The sequence below is a fragment of the Ambystoma mexicanum genome, chromosome 5q (genome assembly GCF_040938575.1).
Source record: "Ambystoma mexicanum isolate Mex_15411 chromosome 5q, UKY_AmexF1_1, whole genome shotgun sequence".
In the NCBI taxonomy this organism is placed as follows: domain Eukaryota; kingdom Metazoa; phylum Chordata; class Amphibia; order Caudata; family Ambystomatidae; genus Ambystoma; species Ambystoma mexicanum.
The window spans coordinates 389720317-389744858 of NC_090933.1; the positions used below are offsets into that span (position 1 = coordinate 389720317).

Below are 24542 nucleotides of genomic sequence, written 5' to 3' on the forward strand. Positions count from 1 at the left end.
ATCCGCATAGGACATCCAACAGACCCTCAAGCCTCCAACTTTTAGGGGAATATAAGCAACATTCTCTAGATAGGCTTCAAGGTCCGCCAGGTATTTATTTTTATTTATTTGGGTTTGTAAAGCGCACTACAGCCCGGGGGCATCGAGACCCTGTTGCAAGAAAGTGTCTTAGTTACAGGTAAGAAGGCATTGCTCAGGGTTACAGGGAGCGAACGCCTAACATAATGAAGTGAGGTGAGTACAGAGGCTAGAGTTTGATTAGGCAGGGGGCCAAGGCGCAACCCTGGTGGAGACCACAAAAAGTCTTAAGTTTGTCAGTTAAATAACCCTCTTCCCTCAGCCTCACCTGGACGGATGACCCCTCATGGATTGTCATCCGCAAGGCCAACAGATGATCTGGTATATGCCAATTTTTCCCACAGCTGATTTTGATTAATAGTATTGAAGGCCAGTGACAGATCAATGGCAGCGATGTAAACCGGAGGACTCCGGGCACTCATAGCAAACTCCTGCATACAATTACCAATAAACCAATTTGTAGTTGTACCCATCCCCCATGCAGAAGCCAGTCTGCATCCTATAATTTTCCTGCAGAAGACGCTCCGGCTTCTAGTTAATCAAATACCATAGATGCAAATATGTTACTTTCTGGGACCAGCAGGGTGATGGGATGATGACTAACTGGGTTAGATCTGTCACCTCCCTTATGAATGGGAATAACAATCTCGTTTTGCCATGAGTTTGGCAAAAATGTTCACTGCACAATGTTCGTGAATATATAAATAATATACCTGCCCAAGCAGTGGATCCATCTTCAGAGTCTCATTGCTCAGCCCATTTGGACCACTAGCCCCAGAACTCGATGCACTCTTAATTCTCGTCACGATAACTTCTATTGAGATGGAAAGAGACCATTCACAGACTGGTTTGACACATGAACTGAGCAGTCCAGGAGTCGATGTAAGGACCCAATATGACTGGCCTAAACTGCCTTGCTAACCAGATTTGATTGCAGGGACTCTTGAGAGGCTGCTAGATTATTGATTAAGGACCAAAAATTCTGCATGCTATTCGATGCTACAATTTTGCCCTCTTTTTTCTTTCTGTCAAATTTGTTAGCCCTTAACCAATTTCTATAGTTTGATGCGCTCTCTTAGATTCTTTTAGGTAATCGCCACTATTTGCGCAATGGCGTCATAGCCATCTTAGTCACCCGCAATGCTCTTTTTGAGTTTCCAGATCAAAATAGCATCGCCGCGATTGCTGGGAGAAAGGACGGCTGTGAATTGGATTGCTACATTTCCGTTAAAAGGTTGCGTAGGGCGAAGGGCAAAATAACATTTGTTTCCCTTCCATTGGAACCTGGGTCACTGCTAGTTGACCTCGCTGAAGGAATCGCTGTTTATTGGCTACATTCTTTGCTACTTTATGTCCATTTATATGAGCTATGAAATCGGTATGAATCCCCATTCTACTACTGCTAAGCCCAATATTAAATATTGTGTTAATTGGACAATGATCGCTGGTTGATTTCTCTAAAATAGTCATTGATACACAGCGTTCAAATAACCAAGGACTGTGCACCAAAAACTCTGAAAATGAACTGGAACTGGGTACAAACCATGTTGGTTTGGCCGGACTGTCCCCCTGAATGCATCCGTTTGCTACCCTTAAATCCCACACCCCAAACAATGCTCTCCATTTCACACAATTGTTTGGGCTAATTTCAATCTCACAACCTGTGTATTGGCTAGTTAGGGAATCGCTACTACAGTCTGAGTTTAGGTCCCCCAACAAGATTTAGTCCCAGCTAGATTAATCTTGATCATGTCACACAGATCCGAGACATTCAGTAAAAAAGAATCAGAATTGGAGCAGGAGGGGTTCCAATAACTATTAATCAGATATAATGGACTATATTGTGCTCACAAATCTATATTCTTTCCCACCAGACCATAAATCGAATTTGAAATAACTTCAGTGGTTTTAAACATAGAATTTTTAATCAAAGTTCTTAAACCACCTGAGGCACGGCCTCCTTTGCTGGGGGTCGCATACTGCCGAACTGTTTTTTAAGCCAGGTTTCCTGTAATTAGGGTTTTAATTTCCTTATGGACCATAAAATGATTGTGCCCCCTCGTGCTCCAAATCAGAATCTTTAGTTTGAGCTATACATTCCTTGCTAAAGGCTCAAACATCATCAATCGCTTTTTGTGTTGCTGGGTCTACTAACTGAACAGTATGATTACAAGTAAGGAGACAATAAGGGCGCGATTAAAACATATAATTACTGTTATTTATGCTATACAGCACTAAATCGTAGCCCATGAATGTTGGAGAGTCTATTTTTTTCTACCAGCATTTTGGCCATGAAATCGTTAATTGTACTAAATCAGTTAGTTGATCATTAATACAATATATTCGCTCAATATCTTTAGAGATTGGATCAAAGCCCACCGATTTCATGAAAGAACTGTAGAATAGTTTGTTTTTTTAAAGTCATGATTTCTTCAGGCTCAAATAGCAATTCCAAAATGAATTTATAAGGAGCTGGTTGTTCAAGAAATGTGTTGCTCTTCTTCTCTGCCCATAGCATTGGTTGCTCGAAACCTTGGGGTGTTAACGAAGAATTAGAGGCACTTTGAATAGAAAGCGAATTAGATGCTTTATTAACCGGATGGCCACTAGCAGAGCCGGATAGGGTTCGCCAAGTGCCCCAGGCTAATTATGGAGTTATTGTTCAGTGATGCCACCGAAGGATAAAAGTAGTGGTGCTTACTACTGGAATTGGTGGCAGCACTGGAACAAATTCCTTTGCAGAATGTAACAACCGGGCAGATTGCAATATATTTTTTGGGGGCTTGCTAGGTTACAAAAAAGGATGACGAGGTGGGCCTTCATTGCATAGAGACAATGCAGAATAATTGGAGACAAAGGGAACTTTATTGGGAAGGGGGACATACGTTCAGGGCCCAAATGACGTCTGCGTAGACAAGTCCTTAATGGGAGCCTCTTGAAAGCGCCAATTCTTCTCATCAGAATCAGCTGAGATTTTAATGTATTGTATTTTATTGGATATTTAGAAGGTACTTATACAGCAAGACCGTGTTTCAAAGTGCCACAAGGCAAAATGGAAGGTAACAAGGGAGCAATAAACAATGACAAGTTGAGAATGAATAAATAGAAACAAAACAAAAGTGCTCCTTCTAGGCCTTGTGACATTCAGAGTGTGCAGATGCAGTGAAAAGACATCATACGTTTACTGCTTCTTCCCCTTTGAATCTGAGACAGTCTGCGTACCACAGCTAATAACTGTGCAAGTCACTGCTGTCGCTGATCAAGTTTCGGATTGTTGATTATCTTAGGTTGCATCACCATCAACATTTGGGCTCATCAGGCACTTGGATGAAGCATGGAACTGTCTTATCAGAGGTCAAACAAACGTCAGATGTAGCCTGGCTGTGGACCATCTCTAACATAATCGGTATCTCTATGGGTCGGTCCAGTCCTGACTGAAAGTCAATTAATTCTGCAGAAAAATGGAAGGGCAGAGATTTGTCCGTAGGTTTCCCATCTTTTAATACTGATGCATTTCCATGGTGTTTCTTCACTTTGATAGCTGCAGCCAGAACATTTATGTTGCAAAGAAATGTTGTTGGGCTTTGTTTAATATCCTCTGCTTTTCTGCCATTCCTAGATTTGCAGGTGGCATTCACAGAACCTATTTTTGCCATAGATAGATTACTGGATACTGGTTCCATAGATGATAATTTGGTCATATCCTTTGCAATAGATTGATTGAAATTGAGACATTGGTATTCGACATTGCATTTTTCAATATTGGAAGGTACAGTGTCATTTATCTCTGCAGATAAAGTAGTGTGGAGTTGAGATTGGGTATGTAGCAAAGAATTAGGAAGCAAGCACAAGGCTCTAGGTGGTTGAATTATACCTGAGCATAGAGATTCAGTGGTGTCCAATTTTATTTTTATTTTGCTGTATTGAAGCTTGTGAGCCGCTGGCTCGGTTTTGATGTCATACAGTTCTACTAAAGCACTCAAAACCGAGTTCAAAGATGAAACTTCCGGAGCGTTTAATCTGATGTTATTTTCTAAATCACGCAGAGTATGGGGTAGCGTTTGATTAGGTACGCATACAGAAGCCAAGGCTGCATACAAATCCGCTGAGAGGGCCGTCAGTAATGTTGGGATGGGCCGCATGATCAGTTGGCAAAGAGAAACATTCACTTAGAGGTTGAAGATATTCGCCCAGCAAGAGGAACATTGCTGGTGGTCACCCTAGCCCCATGACAACTGAATTGTCACTCAGACCTGAAAATTGCTCATTCAGATACGCAGCTTCAGCTAACATGCTGTCGTCATTTAAGAAGTTTGAATCGTTTGGCAGGGTGGCATCCGTATTCATAGCGATCGTGTAATTTTCCGCTCGCCGTTGCAGCCATGGACTGCGTGTAATCCCAGTGGAATAGAAATCATCTATTTTCCTCTGGGATAAAACTGCTATGGGGCACATCTGTCAACGTTTCTGTGACCTTGAGCCAGTTTGCATTAGCGAACTAGATAATAACAGCTGAATCTGATGCAGGGAAATGCAAACGTGATATGCGCGGTAGGTGCAACCGCACAAGCGCATTTAAAAATATTTACTTGGCGGAGGGGAGGTGGGGTAGGGGTGCTTGTGCCTGTAAACAGCCCCTGGATTGGCATGGCTCCCTCTGAGCTCGTCCAATCTAGGAGTACTTTTGAGTTCTTGAAGAAAGGCTTGAGGTGAAAGCGCATCAATATTAATTGAGGCCGCAGCATCTTGAGGCTCTGATGGAAGATTGTCATTTGTATAGCGCCTTTCCCCATTGACATGGTCCCAGCACGGGCTGTAGGTTGAACGCCCTTGGGGGACAGAAGTCGAGGTATGGGAAATTCATCAAAGAATTATATTATGGTGTGTACATTTTAGCCAATACGGGCAGTGGCAACGTCCCTGCTAGTCACCCATGTCTAGCAGGCATGTGGATGGGTGCTGAGAGAGAGGTAGTCTGGAGAGTAGGCGAGAGCAGTAGAATCATTGTGTGCAGCTAGAACACATTTTTATCAAGGGGGATGTTGGACAGATTTATCTTGTTTATGCTCCATCCCCTCGCTTAGTGGGAACTCCAGCACTTTGTGTTGGACTTCTGGACCTTATTCTGAGCTCTTGACTGAGTGGAGCCTTTTTCCACTCATTAATTCTCGTGGGCTCTGTATTATGGAACTCTATTCTTTGTATTTTACCTGTACTATGTAGTCTATTTTCTCCATAACTCTTAACGGCATCTGTATTTTAGTATGGCAGCACAACACCCCTTATGGGCAGTGTTACTGGGGACCCTGGGGGTCCTCCTTTGAGATTCTTTATCCTAGAATAACTGCAAAGAGATACTTAGTTTCTCTCTGCTCCTGTGACTTTTTAGTCCCATAGACAATCTCCTAGTTATGGCTGATGGCAGTGGACGTGTTCTACCAACTGTCGTGTTATTTTTCTACCGCAGGCTATGTCCATGGCCCGGGTAGTGCTCAATAGGGGCACCCAAGTGCCATCTTGGCGCCTCTGTTCTTTTTTGCCATTACTAGCGTGGTTGTTCTTTGTTAGTGCTTCTACTTTCTGGTAGAGCAAAGCCTGTGTGTTTTGCCTTTGGCGGGAACCCTTGGGTGTCTCTGCCTAGGCTCCACAGTGTCTGGACCGGTAGGAAGGGGGTGGGGGCTTCCCACCCCCTGTCCTTTGTCTTCCAGAGTGCCTGAATAGAACCAGCTTCCACTGGGGGTCTGGTTGTCCTGATTGGACAGCCAAACACCCATTTCTGTAAATTGTTGAGAGAGATTGCATAGGAGTGTGTGCTGGAACTGTACAAAAGGTGAAGCTCCTGGAGTGAAAGCAAGTCAACCACTGGAAGCTGAAGTAACCGAAAAAGATGATGACCAGAGACGCCTGCAGAACCTTTGCAACACCATGAAGCGACCGCTGTTGTCCTGATCCCGTTTTCTGTGCGACAGAGGAGGTCCGAAAAGGATAACTCCTTCCTTTTTCGCTGACGGGAACAACCAGTCCCAAGACAAACTTTGATTTGAGCCAGCCATGTCCCAAGGCCCTTTGAGTTTTCAGAGCTGCAGAACCCCCAATACCAGGAGACCTGCTGCCCATTTCAAATGTATCCTCGTGGAAAGGCCGAATTGGTCTAAATCGTTGCTGGACCCCAAGGACACTAAAGCGATCCGATCCAACTAGCCCAGACCCCCTCATCAGAGTGTGGAACTGCAGGAAGTGAAGAAGATTGAACAGGCGAATCACGTCCTTTGTTGGTGCTGCAGAAAAGGTGCCAAAACCGCAGTGACGAGAGAAGTTGCTAAAAGCCGTGCCAGAGGTCCTTCCTTGAGACTGTTGCTGAGATCCCGTCCATTGTCCTGCCTTCAGTCATCAGACCAAGGAATCTGGAGGTCGGGTCCAGGGCTGCAAGTGTTTTCATCTAACCTAAGGTACTGTGGGTGGAAAAGGTATTGCTTACCAGATTCCAGAATGTCGCTCCAGAGCGTTGGAGCGCACAGAGAGGTGTCCAGGACAGCCCCCTCTTACCTCCGACTCAAGCCGCTGCTTTTGTCTCTTTAGCAAGTCCTTTAACAGGATCTTCAACGTTGGTTAAGCCTTCTTGCATCTTCCTTCCTAGAGACTAGAAATCATCCACATTAACCTTTTGATTTCTACTGCTTTGCAAGACTTTAAGCCGCTACAAACTGCCTTTTAGCTAGGGTTGCGTTTTTGACTTTGCAAGACTTGTTGTGCCATGAAACTGCCTCTAGAACCTGAAGCTCTGCCAGGATAACACTGTGTTCCTTCCCAAAAATCACTGTCTTATATGTGTATGCAGATTAAATAAAATTACTGTATTACTTTGTGGGTGCGTGTTAATACTGATAGAACTGTCAAACTCCTGTAACAATTGTATGCGTTCAGCAACTACCAACTAAGAACTGAACCCTTTGAAAGTATTGCAAAGTATACCTATGTGTGTTGTGCTAAGTATCTAACAGTGACTCCTGTGTAACTATAATACATTTATATTTTAATATCCATTTATGTGTGTTTCTTTGATGTGCATTACTGACTGAGTTCAGTGTACTTGCATACAGCTCACATCTTCCTCTTGAGATAAGCCTGACTGCTCTGCCACTCTACCAAGGTCCTTGAGTAGTACAGACTGATACTAAGAGATGGGGGATCTACAAACCACTGCGATAGCGTACTAAAGTCTTACTTCCAAGTGATACTTTTAGAAAACTCCCCTAGCAGGGGTAGCTGCATTCTAATGGCAGAGGTGTTGGGCAATTTGTTTTAGAGTAGTGCATGAATGCAGATCCGCGTGGGTGGGTGGCTGTGCCTTCGGCTAGGATCCATAGGCATGGAGTGTGATATGTACCAGTGTGTCCTGGCTAGTTCTTGGTTGCGTAGATGCAGCTGGATTTAGAACATGTATTAATTCAATGTGCGGCTAAATTATGGTCATTGTCTATATACATGCACCTACTATGCAGAATTGCCAACCCTCCAAGATTCATCTAGATGCAAATACAATAGCTACACTAAAAACAATTATCTCGATGCAATACATTGGCTACCTCAAAAATACATATACATTTTTGAATGTAGCCAATGTATTGCATTAGCCAGAATGTTTGGGAGACGGCACCTGCAGCAACTACAGATCTAGGATCACATCTTCGATGCTTCCCTTAGAATGACAAATGCAATCTTTAATATTACCTCTTTCGTTACATTGATTGTCTGCCTGGAGCTTCTTGTTTTTGTTTGTCTTCTCCGAGTTCTGGGTAAGATGTCTGACCCTTCTTACTTTAGCAAATACACATTAAAAAAGATTCCGTCATCTACCCTCCCGTTCTGCATGCTCCTCGCCCTGTTTCCAGCTCTCATGCCTCATGTCGCCACGGAACTCCAATGCTTCGCTCATGCTTTTATTTTTGCTCTATCTGCCGCTGCATTCACAACCGGGGCCAGCTCAGATAATGTTGCCTTGTGGTCATTTGTAGATGTGGGTAGTTATGTTAGGGTGGCAGTGCAATCTAAATATACGCCCGTCCTTAAATATCAGCAAAGGACCCCGCCTGAGGGGGCTGCCATAACTGATTTTTTGATGAAAGGTGTTTTGTAAGTTCTAGCTATGTAAAGGGTACAAATGGGTCGTGTACAACATGCACTATTAACAACTTAACATAACGTCGCTGGCGCCACAACATAGACATAAATGAATAAGCAAGCCGTTTATGTTTTTAATTTGTTGCTGCCATCATTAAGTTAGTTTGAGATTCCATATAGGTGCAAGTATCGAGCAGTGAAAATACTGTACCATAAAGTCCACAGACTGAAATTACCGAACAGCATAAATATACAAATGTAACACTGTTTGACAGAACGAGCGATTTTAGCTCAAAACTCTATTACTGTGTGTTGGAATATGTTAAAATATTTCGCTATTTATGCACAGCAGACGTGTAGCCCTTACTTTGGGGCAGTTGTCAATATTCAACAAATTAACTCTGTCCTGATCGCAGTGCAGGAGATTGGCGATGTGAAACGGCTCCAGAAACTATGAACAACTTGCTTCCCACAGTCCTATACAAAGTAGAATGTTTAGGCGTGAGCCATTCATTGCCTGATGTTTCAGTGTGACATGTTTGCTGCAGATTCCCAGTGGGCGCTGGTGTGTTTCGGCATATGAAACATACCCGGGAGCGGGGGAGGCGGGAGTTGATAGTTTTTTTGCAGTCCAACTAAGGGCTTAGTAAAACCATTCAAATGAGACAGTACAAGACTCCACCTGGTTATATGGCAGTGTAGACAGAGCAGCCAGGTGTATCTTGGGGAGAGAGGGCTTCTAGTATACCAAGGGTTCAACAGAAACACCGACGACCCAAAGTATTATAAAAAAATAAAGATTTATAAAATATACAAGTTATGCCAAGGTAAGTCTTGGGGTAGGTATTTTGTCATAGTCATAAATACATTATAAAAACGCAACACAATGCTTGAAGGTACATAGACCAAAGCATAAATCTTGTTGAGAAAATGAACAGTATTTCTAGACAAGTCAGACCATACCATAACATATTTAGTATAGGACACACCTATTCATGGGGAGTAAAACCATAAGTAACTTTCTGATTACTTTCAGTAATACAAGGGTAGTAGACCCTTGCAGTTGTGCAGTGGCGGTTAAGGAATCACTTAGTAAACCAACCTGCAAGTATACTTTTCCGGATAGTGGAACGCTCATTCAAAGGACCGTAGAAACCTATAACCATATTCAGGATAACAAACAGTTATACTAGGTGAGTAAGACTTGTTGGTGTAATATACAACTACAGTTGATTTTCAGCTCAGTGGAACACAGACTAAGGTAAGTAAGAACTATGTACACTTATTTAGGATTGCACCATGCAGACCAAGATCAGCTACACCTACAGAGCACTTTTTTTAAGAATGGCACACAGCTATTCTATGCAGGTAAAACTTAATGTTGTAATATACTATTAGTTGCATTTCAGGTCAGTGGAACACAGACTAAGCTAAGCAATAACTTTCTAACTTATTTTAGAATATCCCAAAGAAGACCAAGTTAAGTAAAACCCATATACTTTTTAAAGGAGCTATCGGCAACTTAAAGTTAGGTATAATCCTATGACTGTTTTAGCATCTGTATAAAACAGACCAGGGAAAGCAAAACCCAATGTTAAACTTTAGGAATGGGTCAATGTTATTCCAGATAGAAAAACCCAAGGCAGACTTTGTTTAGACAGACTGTACAGCAGGTCAGTGGAAGCAAGACCCAGTTGGTGAACATACACACTAATATTCTGCAAGAAATATTTAAGGGAAGCCAACAGCATAACTTTTGGAAAGAGGCACAACCAATTCACAGGTGAGTAAAATATCCTTACATATACTTTTCAGAATGGCACAATACACATTCAAGGTGAGGGCTTTTGTAACTGCTCACTCCGAGTTACCAACCAACTCATTTACACGTAAGTAAATGTTTAAACACAGTTCTCGTTCTCTTGTCTAGGCAACAGGCCCAATCCTTAGAAAGTTTTTCCCTTATTCTTGGAGCATGATTGTTCTCAGCGGCAGAAGGGGGCCACTAGGTCTCTAGTATCCAACAGACCATTCAGAAAGGCGCAAAAGTCAGAGCACCTAAGGAAGACTGTTCAAACAGGTATGTGTAACACTTAGAGAGGTTGAAAGGGTCTGTGGACTTCTGAGAAGACACCCTAGCACCCTAGGAAAATTCCCGCAATGGGCCTTGGTGAACTGGATGAGAGGACTCCCAATCACAAGAAACACCCCAAAGCTACACAGGAATCACAAAGGTTTAAGGTATGTAAATACCCCAGCCCACACAGTACATCAGCACGGATGAAGAGTTGCAGCAGGGGAGGCTTCAGAATTTCTTTGTCATGAAGCCGGAAGACAGGACTTTAGAAGAGATTTTGGAATCGCGTCTCTGGAGTTCCAGCAGGATGCCACAATAGTTTCAGCTCGATTCGGAAGACATTGCCCTGCACAATGGCTCGAGGTCCCAGGGTAGTGGGGAAATACAGCCCCACAAGGTCACAGCACGACATGGGATGGCCCAGAATGCAAGTCTTTTTAAGTCTAGTGGATCTCACCAGACTCTGTGTCGGGGTAGAAGTTTTCAGAGTCCCCAGGTCGCTTGGAAGGAAGGGTAACCGCAGACTCTCGTTACAGAGCAGGCTCTTGGGTCGCTGGAAATCGTCTCAGCTGTGGTTTCTTCATCTTCCTCTTTGGATTCAGGTCCAGTGGTCGACTACCCCTTCAGCTTCCAGGATCTGACTTGCAACATTTTATTGATTTTTACAAAATAATATATTCATTACAACAATGCGATAATTATGAGTTAATTCATGATTGAGTGACTCTCAGAATGTTTGTAGGTTGGGGGCGAGGTTGATGCTGGTCTCCTGGCCATTGTCGGTGAGTCATCTTGGTCGCGGATAGGTGTCCGACTTGGCTCTGGCAAGTTTAGGAGATCTCCGGGTTCAGTAAAGTGGGCTACATTGGAGCCATCTGGTGAGTGGGGGTCTCCTAGTGAGGGCTGGGAATTTGGCCGTGTAATCCAGAAATGCGTCCCATATATTCAAGGTTCTATTTAGGGAGTCTGTTCATATTGCCGTGATTTTTTCAGCTATTGCTATGTCCCAGCATTTGGCCCACCATAGGGCAATCGAGGGGCCGCTTTCGTCTTTCCATACTCGGGCCATTGCGATTTTTGCGGCTAGTAGCAGGTGATTGCATAGGCGGGGTATTTGTCCTGAGATCGGGAATGCTCCATCTCCGGTTTCGCCTATGAGAAAAATTCCTGGGTCCCAGGGAATGGAGAGACTGGAGATATCTTTGATGTGTTTTAGGACTTCCTTCCAGTATATCTCAGCCTTTGGTCAGGACCACAGCAGGTGTAATAGAGAACCGGGAACCGGGCCACCGCGCCAGCATGTGTCAGGGATATCTGGGTTGGCTTTATGGATTTGAGTGGGGGTGATATAGTATCTGTAGCATAGTTTATAACCCCCTTCCCTGTTTGTGATGCATTGTGAGCTTTTGTGCAATCTAGCCCATATTTTCCGCCATTCTTCTATCGCTATTTCTCGCCCAAGATCCTTTTCCCACTCTGTCATATATCTTTCTTTTTTTGTAGGATCTGACCGGTGTAGGAGCCGGTAGATAGTGGACGTCTTGCCTCTGCTGGTTGGTGGTGTTAGCGTGAATTCCAGTGCTGTTGGTTGTCTAGAGCATTTTTCTCTGGTTTTTCTATGGGACAACCAGTGCCTGATTTGGGTGTAGCGGAATCTGTCCCGCTCTCCCACTCCGAATTTCATTTTGCACCTTTCAAATGTAATGGGCAAACCCTCTTCTATAAAGTCGTAATTTTTTCGCCAGGCCCCCTGCTATCCAGGCTTGGAAGTCCCGCAGGGGATTTCCTGGTGAGAATTCAGGGTTGTTCCAGATGGGGGTCAGGAGTCCCAGGGCGCATCAAACTCCCCATTTCCTAGCTGTGGCTTTCCAGCATTGGGTCGTCACGGTCGAGGCTGATAGGGGCCCGCTGTTTGCCTGTGGCTTTATAGGTGGTAAGTGCGGGAGATCGGGTATTGGGACCGGGCACCAGGACTCTTCGATTTGTCGCCATTTCAGGGGGTCTACTTCTTGCACCCAGGAGAATGCGTGTGACAATTGGGCGGCTAGAGAATACCTGGCCAAGTCACGGACTCCAAACAGAAATTCTAGTATTTTCTTTTGTAGAGCCTTTATGGCGGGGCCTGGGATCTGTATTGGTAGTGCCGCACAGTGGTATAGCCATCTGGGGATCAGGTTCATTTTGATGGCAGTAATTCGCCCGAATCAGGAGATTTCCTGCTGCTGCCACCTTTTGAGGTCGTTCTGCAGGTCGCTGATTAATTGCGGGATGTTCAAGTACAGTCACGTTGGGTCTTTAGTGATCTGGACCCCAAGATATTCAATTGCACCCTTGGCCCAAGGGATTGGTGAGAGTGGGGTAAGGGAATCCCTTTCCTGGGTAGGGAGGTTAATGGGTAATGCTGAGGATTTAGACAGGTTAACCTTGAATCCTGATAGGACCCCTAACTCCCCTATCTCTTTCCATGGTGCCCCCAGAGATGTTGCTAGGTTTGTGGTGGTGATGAGCACATCGTCCGCATAGAGCGCGATTTTGTACTCTTGGACACCCACCAGTTTCCCCTTTATATTCAGATTTCGTCTGATTCTAGCGGCGAAGGGTTCCATGGACAGGGCGAAAACTAGGGGTGATAATGGGTAACCCTGCCTGGTGCCCCTCGTGATGTGTATGTGGCCTGACCTGGTGCCGTTAATTCAGAGTTGTGTGGTGGGAACTTGGCAGTTGGCCATGAGCCATGTGGTGAAGTTGGGGCCGAAGCCAAAGTGTTTAAGGACCACTTGGATATAGCCCCAGTCCACCCGGTCAAAGGCTTTGTGGGCATCTAGTGAAATCACCGCCATCCCGATCTTTGTTTTGTGGGTGCATTCAATTAAGTTTATTGTTCGCCTAATGTTGTCATGGGTCCCTCTTCCAGAGATAAACCCTGTCTGATCTTGATCAATTAAACATGGGAGGACCAGCCCTAGTCTTCTAGCTAATACTTTGGCGAAGATCTTGCCGTCGTTGTTCAGGAGTGATATCGGGCGGTAGGAATGAGGTAGCTTGGGATCCTTCCCTGGTTTTATGTATTAGGACTGTGATTGATTTGGCCATTGATTTCGTGACTGTTCTTGTGGATAGGAAGGAGTTAAATAAAGCGGCTAGCTGGGGTGCCAAGACTCTGGTGAATTTTTTGTAGAAGTTTGCGGAAAGTCCATCTGGGCCGGGGGCGGAAGATTTGAGGGCCTTGATGGAGTCAATGACTTCTCCATCGTCGATAGGGGCTTCCAAGGTTTCTAGCTGAGATGAGCTGTGGGGTGGGAGCCCCCTCAGATATTCTGGTAGTTCATCTAGGACCGTGGGATCTCCGGCCATTATGGATTTATGATATCTCATAAGTTCATTGATTTTGTCCGCCTCGGAGTAAAGCAGCTGTCCATTTTCCCCTCGTAGCTTGAGAATGTTGTTTCGGCTTTGAATTGCCCTTCGCTTCTGCGCTAGTATCCTGTTCGCTTTGTTCCCTTTATTGTAGTAGAACTGTTTTGTATATGCTAGTGATTTGGCCGTCCGGTCGGCGCAATGCATTTCCAGGGCAATCTTCGCCTTCCTCAAGGCTCGTTCGGATTTCCTGGAGTAGCGTGCTTTTAGCTGGGCTTCATGTTGGATTACCTCTTTTTCCAGCTTGGTTGTAGCTATGTTTGAAATTCTTCGCTGTTCTGCTGCTGCGCCAATCAGTACGCCTCTGACCACCGCCTTCATTGCGTCCCAGATTATGTTGATGGGGGATGACTCACTGGTGTTTTCCTTAAAGTAGTTGGATATTGAGTCCTCCACTTCGGCTCTTATGCTAATGTCTAGTAAGAGGGAGTCATTTAGTTTCCAATACCTCTGGATAGGGTTTCTTTGGCCTGATATGGCTAGATTAACGGAGACTGGAGCATGGTCGGAGATCATGCAGGTGTGTATTTCTGCGCTGTTAACGCATGGGAACAGTATTCCGGAGATTAGAATGAAGTCTATTCTTGAATAGCCCTTGTGAACGTTTGAGTAGTGCGTTTAGTCTCGTGAGGTATCATTGTATAGTCTCCAGACATCTACGGTCTCTGTCTCTCTGAATAGTTTGGCTAGGGCTAGGGCCAGGGCCTGTGTAAAGTCTGCGCTTGTGGGGGGAAGCGTTTTTGTCTAGCTGCGGATTTGGCATGGAATTGAAATCTCCGCCGATGATCAAGTGGCCTTCACGGAAGGATTTCCATGATGAAGCTACCTTGGGATGTGTTGGGGCTGTAAATTGTAACGATCGTGATGGGGAGCTCTTCGAAGAAGCCTTTGAGTAGGAGATATCGACCCTCTGGATCTCTCCTTATTGTGATCGTGGAGAGTGGGATTTTGTCGCTGAGTAGGATTGATACTCCCCTTTTCTTTGTCCCTGATAAGGCGAAGTAAGCTTGCTTGAATCTCCTGAATTTTATGCAGTGTTCGTCTTCCTTTAATAGGTGGGTTTCTTAAAGTAGGACGATGCCTCCGGCTAAATGGCCCAGACGGTGTTCGACTTATCTGCGTTTTCTTGGTGAGTTCATCCCTTGGATGTTCCAGGAGGAGAGGATTCTTATTTCGTTTATATTAGCCATCCCCTGCATTGTTGTTTTGAGTGTACCTCATGGATATTTCCCCCAACCGTATATATGTGAGTCTTGGAGCGGCTTTTGCGGTTGTATTGAAGTGGTATTTTGGTTTCTGTTGTTGTTGCGTTGAAGTGCAAGAGGACAGAGTTGAAGACAAATGATGTCCATAGCTTTGGGTTTGTCCGTTTTAAGTCCCACTCTCCCCCACCTCCCAACTTTGAACTGGTAGGAGAAACGACATCCTACTGCCACTGGGGAACTAGTGGCACCAATACGCTCCGTGTAGACCAACCGGCCCACTGAGCTGATCCATGGTGAGGCTCTGCTGCTGCCCGCGCTTCTGTGCGGATGATTATACGCTACATATCTTAACTCGGGTAGAATCGAAGTCGGCATTGGATGATCCTTTTTATGAGTGATTAGGAGCTAGTGGGGCACGGGCCCTTGCCAGATTCTCATCCCATGTTGCCGTCTTTCTTCGGAGGGCCCCTGAGTCTGCGCCACCAGTTGGTTTTGGACCACGCTCCCCCAGGAGAGTTGTCCCGGAGAGGGCGGATTGTTTCTTCAGACTCAGTCGCCCTCTGCACTTCTTTGACCCATGAGTTTCTCTGCTTCTTTCATAGACTGTATTTGTCTCTGTGATCCTTCCCATCTGAATTTTACTGAAGTGGGGAAACCCCAGTGATATGGGATTTTCTTATCTTGCTGCCAGACTGTTAAAGGCCGCATAGTTTTCCGTTTCTGCAGTGTTGAGTTCGCTAGGTCTTGGTAAAGTGAGATCATAGACCCTCGGAAGGTGATCTGTCGCATTTGCCTTGCTTCCCGCATTGTCTTCTTTTATTTGGAAAAAGTGTATCCTAGCCAAAACATCTGGGGGAAACGTGGATGTTTTCCTTGGGATTGTTCTGTGCACCATGTCTAGTTCCAGGGGGGAGTTGTCCGGCAGGGTGATTATGAATCTGAATAGATCCGATACATAAGCTTTCAATTCTGCCTCTGGGATAGAGGCTGGGATTCCTCGGACCCTGATGTTGTTCCTCGGCGATCGGTTTTCTAAATCCTTCTGTTTTGCTTCAAGAGTGTCGCATCTCGATTAAAGGGCGGCTATTCTGTCCTTGTCGAGATCAATTTCAAATCTTTGGTCACAGACGTCAGATTCTATTTCGGTGGTCAGATGCTCAATCTCCCCCACCCTTTTGTCTAAGGAGTTGATTTTCTTGGTCACTTCCTCTGTGCTTTTTTCGGATTTCCCTGGTTAGGGCTGATAGCAGGTCTTGCAAATCGGCTTTGGTTGCTGCTTGTGGTGGATTGGGGTCCGCGCCAGCTGGTGTGAGGGTGCTATTCTTGCTGGGGTCCTCCGGTGGGCCAGCTTTCTTAGCCCTTTCAGCGGCTGAGGTGGCCATTGTTAGGCAGAAACCTGTGAAGTTCCCTTAGGGACCACTGCAAAAGATTTAGGACTACAGGTGGTTGGCAGTAAACCCAATTGGTAGCAGTCTATACCACCCAGATTTACCTGGTAGCTGTGGCTGAGCAGTCAGACTTCTCTCAAGGTGAGTTAGGCAGGATATAGAGTATACACAATAGGTACAGAGACACAGTAGCACAAGCAAACCCTGACCAGAGCTTTGGTGTAAAAGTATATCATTATTTATTTAAAGACACACTTGTAAATTACACTAGCACAAAGAGGTAAATAAATTCAACACACAATCACTATTATATATATACAACCCTAATTACTTATTAGACAAGTCTTCATGAGAAACGCCACTTATTTTCAGACAGAGGTGAGCGCTTAACATAAGATGGCACTCTAATAAGTTATTAAAAAGGGAGGGAAAAGGGCAGGGTTATGAAAGAACACAAATTTCAATACTTTTCAAAGAACCACAGTGAGGCAGATTAGGCAAAGTCTACTGGAGAGCAAGGAAGTTCAAATGCCAGGACCACTCTTAGAGAGAGCAAGCAAAATGTCTCCAGGATCACACAGTGGGGTTATGCCCAAAGAGTCTTTGTAGAAAATTCACAAAAGATTGAGATCAAGTCAGGAAAAGTTAGTTAACAGGTCCCAGGCTAGCCCAGGTTAGAAAGTCGAGGATTTACTGTCGCCCCGAACGATCTGTGGCAAGTGAAGCCAAGCGGACACAGTACCTGAAAGTGGGAAGAACGCTCCAGCGGGGGCAGTTGTTCCTGGCAGCGGGTGCAAGTCGGTGTTTCGTCCAGAGGAAGAGGAGGTCTCGACGTGGAGGAAAGCTGAAGGTCGTTGCGCTGCCAGGGAAGAAACCAGCCGCAGAGTTTCCCGGTTACAAGGTACCACCCTTTTCTTTGCGGTAGTGGTAAGCCGTGGTATTCCGGTTGCTGGGGTGCTTGGCATGGGCAAGGCGGCCACGAGATTGTCCAGGAAGGCGAAAAGACAGGCAAACTGGTTATCCCCACTAGTCAAAGGAAGAAGACTCTCCAGACTGGAGATCTCCTCTGTCGTCGGCAAAAGTGGTGAGACGGTTCAGCAGGGCTCCACCGGTGGTGTCGTTGTTGCAGGTCGGCTCGGCTTCTCCCTCCTCGGATTCTTCAGGTCCTGTGGCGACTTCTGAAGTTCCAGTCCCCAAAGCCCTGCTTTTATGCAGAAAACCCCCATTCATTCAGCCTAGCTCTCACTCAAACATGCTAAGTGGTGAGCCGGGCGGCTCACCACTTGGGCCAATCACACAAGAGTGCGACTTGAGTTGCCGAGGCAACTCAGTCCAAGATGCCTAAACCCCCTCCCTCACCCCCTGTGGTACCCAGACAGAGTGGCACCACTTTTGGAGGCTTCTGTGGAGAAGCCTGCCAAAAAGTGGAACAAAGGGCTTGACTTGGGTTGGAGTCACAGAAGCGAACACAAACGCCATTTTGGAACCAAGTTTCGGCAAAAAAATACCAACCAGTGAATTTATATTAATTTAATAAACCGGCGGTATGTTCGAGGCTATGTTAAAAAGAGGTAGCCTCGAACAATGGGAAAATCCCATAGGAATATATTTGCGGTCGAATATAAAAAGTAGTATCCACTGCCACCAGCCAAAACTCGGTCGGGGGGGACTGGCAGTGCCCCCACGAACAGACCCCGGGGCAATCAAATTGCCCCGACCAGTACGTCCACAATAGGATGGTTTGTACTGGTTCTGTTCAAAATTTGAGACTAGTAAAGTCAATGGTGACTTTCCATGCCCTGAGAGACAGTAGTCAGTCCCAGGGTATGGAGTCTATGTTTGGGGGTCGCTACGACATCCCTGGTTTACGGCACGGAAGGGTGCTTTGTAACCCACATACCAAAAACACATGAAGCCCTATGGGGTAAAGGACCCCATAGCCCATAAAACACAAACAAAGTCAAAGGAACACCTCAAATCATGTCTAAGAGTGGGAGGAAAAGAGTCTCGCTCTTAGCAGGAGAAAAAAATAAACCCCAAAAATCCAGCAAATCTGCTGGGGGACTCACTAGGTTTGGGAAATTAGCCTTTACAGAGAATTCTCCTAACAGCCATGAGTGCGGCAATGTCAGTTTGTTTTGCTGACTTCCCGCTTTTGGACATTTTGTGGATGGTGGGGTTCGAATGGGATTGCTTCTGTGTGGGAGTTCCAACGAATACTTAGTGCTGGTGGGTGTGGATCTGTTGATAGCCCTCCATGCCCACCGCGGCTGCTGCCGTCTATGGAGAGTTGGGATCTGGTCCTTGGTGGTAATCAGGCGGTAGCAGGGAGCTTGGGAGTTGTAGGGGATATCTTGGGTTTGGGTTTATGTCCGGAGGGGCCTGTTTTTGGGTGTTCCCAGAGGCTGGGCCTCTGTGTCTGCGTGTGCCAGCTCCAGGGACCTGTCCGAATCAGGCTAGGCTGCCCTCTTCCTGCCGACTCCTCACCTCTTGTCTGCTGAGCTGGAGTGCTGATGTAATGCTCTGCGGAGCTGCCGATCCGGGACCCTGCCGCTCCTCCGGGGGGGTCGCTTCGGGGCACAGCTTTCGCTTCCTGGTAGCTGCGGGCTGCTTTTCGGAACTCCTCTCTGAGAGCGGGAGCCCGACGTGCAATGGGGCTCACGACAGAGGGGTCCGTGTGCCAGGGACCGCCTGGTCAGCTGATCAGATCTGTAGCCCCTGCAGGCCCGTGGATTGCAGGTCCCAGGAGTCGGAAGGCATTGGGGAGTGGGGTGCGGATTGCAGAGGGGCGGGGGTGCATGTCCGGGTATCTGGTAGCTGGAGTAGGTGTCCGTGCCCTCAGCGGGTGCGGAGGGGGGGAACGCGGTAGGGATGGTAGGTGGGATAAGTCCTTCAGATGGCTCTGGCCAGAGTATGGGCAGCAAGTCCTGCTGCTGTGCCGGGGGGATTTGGGACCCGGCGGGAAGTGGGGAGATAACAGACAGGCCCGGAAGGCCGGCAGGTCCAAGGTCCTCGGCAGCCGCTGCTGGAGGTGATTGGGAGGAGCCGCCTCAGGGGCGAGCCGGGACGGCGGGTGCTGGGGGCTCTTCCCAGCTGACCGGCACCCACAGCAGGGTAGGCGGAGACCTCGGTCAGGCGCCCTGGATGAGTCGGTAATAGTGTTGCTTCGCCGAGGGGGAACACGGCGGGGCCTCCCCAGGCGGCCTGGGCTGGAGCCAGGGCACCCGGCCTCGGCGAGTGCGGGGGGGAGGATGAGTGTTTGCGCCGGGCGGTGCGTAGGATGTAATTGCTTGAGGGATCGCGTTGAGTCGGGCGAGGTAGTCTATCCCCTGGGCCGGGAAGAGTGAAGCCGGGCGGGAGACAGAGAACCAGACCCGGCAGGTGGAGAGATGGAGATCCTCCTGTGTCCGCAGCGGTGTGCCGCTTTATCAGTCAATGGTGATTGCGCTCCGCAGAACTGGATGAAAGCCGGTCAATGGATCCGATGCCTGTGTAGATCAAAGGCGGGCAGCGAGCAAGCTGAGGATGGCTTATTCCATTCGGCAGCCGTTCAGCGGCGAAATTATGCCCGCTCCGCCCCTCCTGGAAGGCCTTCAGGCCATGAAGTCGCGGCGGCCATTTTACCGCCGAGTGGGCCACGGAGCTGGAGAAGGACCGCATCAAGCCGTATTAGATCAGAACGGGGACCCACTCGAACAGTGGTCGGCGGAGGGGATCCCCCACCGGTGGTTTCAATTCCGAGCTCCGACAAGCTCTGAAAGCGGCATTTATGAAGAAAAGCGTATTGGGCCAGGCGGGAGCTCTTAGGCAGACATGCCAGTCGAAGCAGCTCCAGGCCACGCCCCCCAGGATCTGACTTTTATGCAGGAACCCAGCCAATCAAACTGATATGCAGCATTCAAACCTGGGGGGTTTGAGGAGGGGGGGTTGGGACCGCCAGCCTCCCAGTTTGAACTGGATTACTGCAGGCAGGCTGGAAGACAGAGCGACTCCTCCCTCGCTTCCTGCTTTCACTTACACTTGGCTTGACCAAGGTCTCCCGCCAAAGATAGAAAGCACACAAGGGTATTTCCCACCCTGGAGGGGAGGGGAAGATCCAAGAAGGGACAAGAAGCGCGAAAATGGTTAAAAATAAAACTGGGACCATTTTGGGAAAATGGGCACCCTTGGGTGCCTTTTCCACAGCTGTGCAAACAGCCAGCGGGAAAGGTGCACCGAAGTAGTCAAAAGGTTCACTGCCACCAGCCATTTAAGATAACCTTGTCCCTGCAACAGAGTTGTTAGTGATAGTTAGAAAGGGGATACATTGCCTCTCCCCATCACTCCACGTAAGGTGGGGTGTGCTGGTTTCTCCTAACAAAATGTAGAAGGGATAGAAATATCCTTTCTACCCTTGGGAACTGTAGTTCTCACAAGGTTAGCCAGAGAAAGTAAAAGGGGAGCCCAAAGGGCAACCCTTTAACAATAAAAAGGGAAATACCAAATGTTGTATAAGAGGATAAAGTTAAAGGACACTAAGGAGTCTTAAAAATGAGACCCATAAAAAGAGTAAAAGGATCTGTGAGTGTGGAAAAAGGTTCAGACTCACTGAGGTATAGGGAAAAATAATCTACCAGTCCAGCAAAACGTTCTGGGGCTCTCACAAGTGAGGTAGATTTAGCTCGAACGTTAAAATCTTACTTAACATAGCCAGGAATTCCCTCCTTGGTCTGGATCTAATGGTTCGAAGTAAATAACAATTCAACTCAAAGAAAACAGTTCTCGTCAGTCTATCAAAAATTCCTCCGAGTTCCCCCAAGTTCGAACAAAAAGTCTCAAGTTCCTGGAAAAACAAAATGCCCACATTTCTTTAAGTGAAGGGATTTTCCCTGATCCCTTCCCACCACCTTGCCACCAACTTGGTCGATCTCTCCCTCTGCTTATCCTGCTCCTGTGGCTCCTTTGTGTTCCCCTGTCCCAATGTCTCACTTAGTTCTTTAGTGTTCCTACGACCCCTCTCTGCTTCTGGCTCTTAGTTTTCTCGGGTCCATGAGGAAAGAAGGCGATTTACAGTGTGGCGTCCACTATCCAGGCAGCCAACGCACTGGCGATCCTAGCTAGGTACGACGGAGTTGTGGTACAAGCTGGTTCCTATTCTGGAGTGCCTCCCCGATGACAAGAAGATGGAGGCAATCGCTGTCTTCCAGGAATGGAAGGTAGCGTCTGATCACGCCATCACAGTGGCATTGGACGCTGCTGACATAGGGTTCCGTCAAATGGGGAGCAGCATCAGCCTTGGTCGCCAAGGCTGGGTGAAGGCCACTCATTTCAGTCAGGAGGTCCAAGTGAAGGTGCTGGACATGCCCTTCGACAGTGAGAATCTATTTGGGTAAGTCATCCCTCCAGGCCATCAAAACGGATACAAAGACGGCCCATTCTCTGGGGACTCTACAGCAGCATCCCTCGTCTTTTTTATATGCTCTCTTTTCGGGATGTTGAGTGCCGATGTAATGGCATTATTTTGGATCACTTGCAATTTGTCTATATTGCGAGTGGAGGTCCCTGCAAAGAAGGCATTACAATAGTCAAGTCTTGCTCCGTTGATGGCTCTGGCAATGGTGAGGCTGTTAGCTGGTGCTAGGAATGGTCTGGTAGCGTTGATGAGCTTTGTAATATAGGCAGCTGTGGTTGCAATGGCATTAACCTGGTGTGCCATGGTGAGCGAGGAGTCCAGGTAGACACCGATGGTCTTTACTGAGGCGGAGACACTGATGCTAAGATTGTTGATGCTGAATTTTGAGTAGAGTGGACTGGCATGTTTTAGTGCTGGAGAGGGACCAACCAACATGATTTGTTTTTTCGCCATTTAGACAAGGACCATTAGAAGCCATCCAGTCTTGGATGGTTGAGTAGATTGCGTTCAAGGTGCGTGAGTCTTCTGTGTAGTTGCCTGAGAGGGGTAGAAGAATTTGTGTCATCAGCGTAATTTGTATAGGAGATACCGATTGAGTCCAGGAGATCGAAAAGGTGAATGTTAGAGCGAGGAAACGCAGGAATCTTGGGGAACGCCACATATGATCGGTGAAGGGGTGTTTCGGTGGCAACTTCAGAGAAGACTCTTATGGATCTCTCGTCCAGAAAGGAGGCAATCAAGGCCCAGGCTTGCTAAGAGAAGTTAGCCACAGAGGTGAGATGACTGCAGAGAATGTTATGGTCCACCAGGTCAAAGGAAGCTAAGAGGTCTAGGAGAAGAACAGGCTTGCCTGCATCTCTGAAGGCATAACGCTGTTTTTTCAAGTCTAACAGGGCTGACTCTGTTCCATGACCTGGTCTAAAGCCAGATTGGCGCAGACTTAGGATTTGATTCTAAATTGTGCTGGATTTGTATGTAGGCTGCTCTATTTAGAATTTTCAGCAAGAATGGCACTGTTGTAATGGGTCGGTAATTGCTCGGCGAGGCTGATTCAAGTGACTTTTTGTTTAGGAGAGGTAGGATTCACGCTTCTTTCCGTGAGGTCGGAACCCTACTGGAGACAAAAGAAGCATTAATGAAGCTAGTGATGAAACGAAATAATTCTTGTATCCAGAGGTTGGCTCCCTTCCCCTGAATTGTTTCAGGAAAACTGTTAGAAATGTTCTGTTTCAACAATAGTCTATTAAAGGCATTGAAAATGTCTTTCACCAAATGCTTTCCTCAGGATGGCAAAACACATGTCTCTTCCACAACACTGGTTGGAATATAGAAAAAAAGTATTTCCTAGTTTTTTTCAGGATGACAAAACAATGTCTTTTCCACAGCACTGGTTGAAATATAACAAGGAAAGTCGTTTGTAATTTTCAGGATGGTTAAACAAATGTCTTTTCTCCAATATTGGTTGAAGTGTGGCAAAAGGCAAGTCTTTTCTAATTCTCTGGTTGACAAGTTTTGAATTCAAACAACAACTTGATATGACAAAGTTTCTCTTTAACACACCAGTACAAAATCGGTTTCCTGGTATACTCCCGCCAGGAAACGTCTCAACTGAATCTCTAGATATCCTGGTGTACTCCTCTGCCAGGGATATCCCACTTTGGCTCATGCAGATCCCCTGGTGTACTCCCCTGCCATGAATCTCTTCCCAAAAAGGTTCACTACCTGATGTATATCTCTTATACGGTCTTTCTGTAACATTCACATTTATCTTAGATATACCACAGTTGCAGTTCTTCAATAATAAAACATTATTGCCTTCTGGTAGTACTTGTTCCAACACCCCCTCCCCCATGCTGACATCCCATATGTGAGGGGTCTGTTCAAGCTCTGTCAACCTTTCTCTAAATATCTCTTGGCAATGCTTGTTCCAGGTTTCCCCAAATTAAAATCTCATATTAGAAGAATTCAACTTTTGCCCTTGCTTTTCAGTTCTACTTGATCGGTATTCAAAAATGCTTCCCAAGTGTTCATCAATGTGTTGGCACGTCCCGTGGCCCCCTACTCTTTTTGGTTGACTCACCGGTGTAACGTGCGGCTTTGGCGAAGAGCTTTCGTTGGGCAGGCTTCTCCTTTTTGGTATAGTCCCCTTCCGTTCCTGCGTCTTCATTTTTTCACTGATGAAAACATCGGACTCGGGACTCCGGTCCCCTGCACACAGTTAAACTTCAGCGGTCCCTCCAGCGTACCTGCTACAACTCCTCCCGAGTTCCTCTCCTCCGGTCATAAACGCTTCCAGACTTGTACCGGCAAATGTTTCCTGCTCCCCCCACGGCTCGTCTCTGGTAGTCTGCCTGTGGGTTTGCTTCCCTTTCCGTGCACTCTGCAGCTTTTCTCCTCTCGCCTTCTCTGGTCTGATATTGCAGGTTATTTCTGAATTTAAATGTCCCTCCCAGCTGACTTTGATCCTGACAACTAGACTGCACGTTGTTCTTGGTGTCACATTCACTCCACATTGACTTCTTGGTCCTTCATCGTCTCAGTGCTCAAGGCTTTCTGGGACTTAGAGTCCAAGCAAATTCCAGATGGTTTTAAATTACATTGTTGGACGGTTTTATTTAAAAGACCATCATAAATGTGATGTTAAATGTGTTTTAGAATTTTTATGCACATATGAAGAGTGAATAGTTTTACTACATATCAAGAGTGAGTAGTTTTGTTTCAAATACTTGACAAAACTAGGTTTCAGGTCTTTATAATTAAATGGCTCTGAATAATGACAACATGCCATCAAAAAACTATGAATCAAGGGATTTTTCTCACGAGAAAGGGAAGAACACTGCTTCTCTCCTGCTGGAGTATCTCCT

At 46.5% G+C, this 24542-nt stretch overlaps 1 protein-coding gene across 2 annotated transcripts in view; it reads left to right on the forward strand.

The window, feature by feature from the left end:
• THOC1 (THO complex subunit 1) overlaps positions 1 to 24542 on the forward strand; it is a 1301120-nt gene that overhangs the window by 798020 nt on the left and 478558 nt on the right. The gene's annotated exons all lie outside the window — the stretch shown is intronic.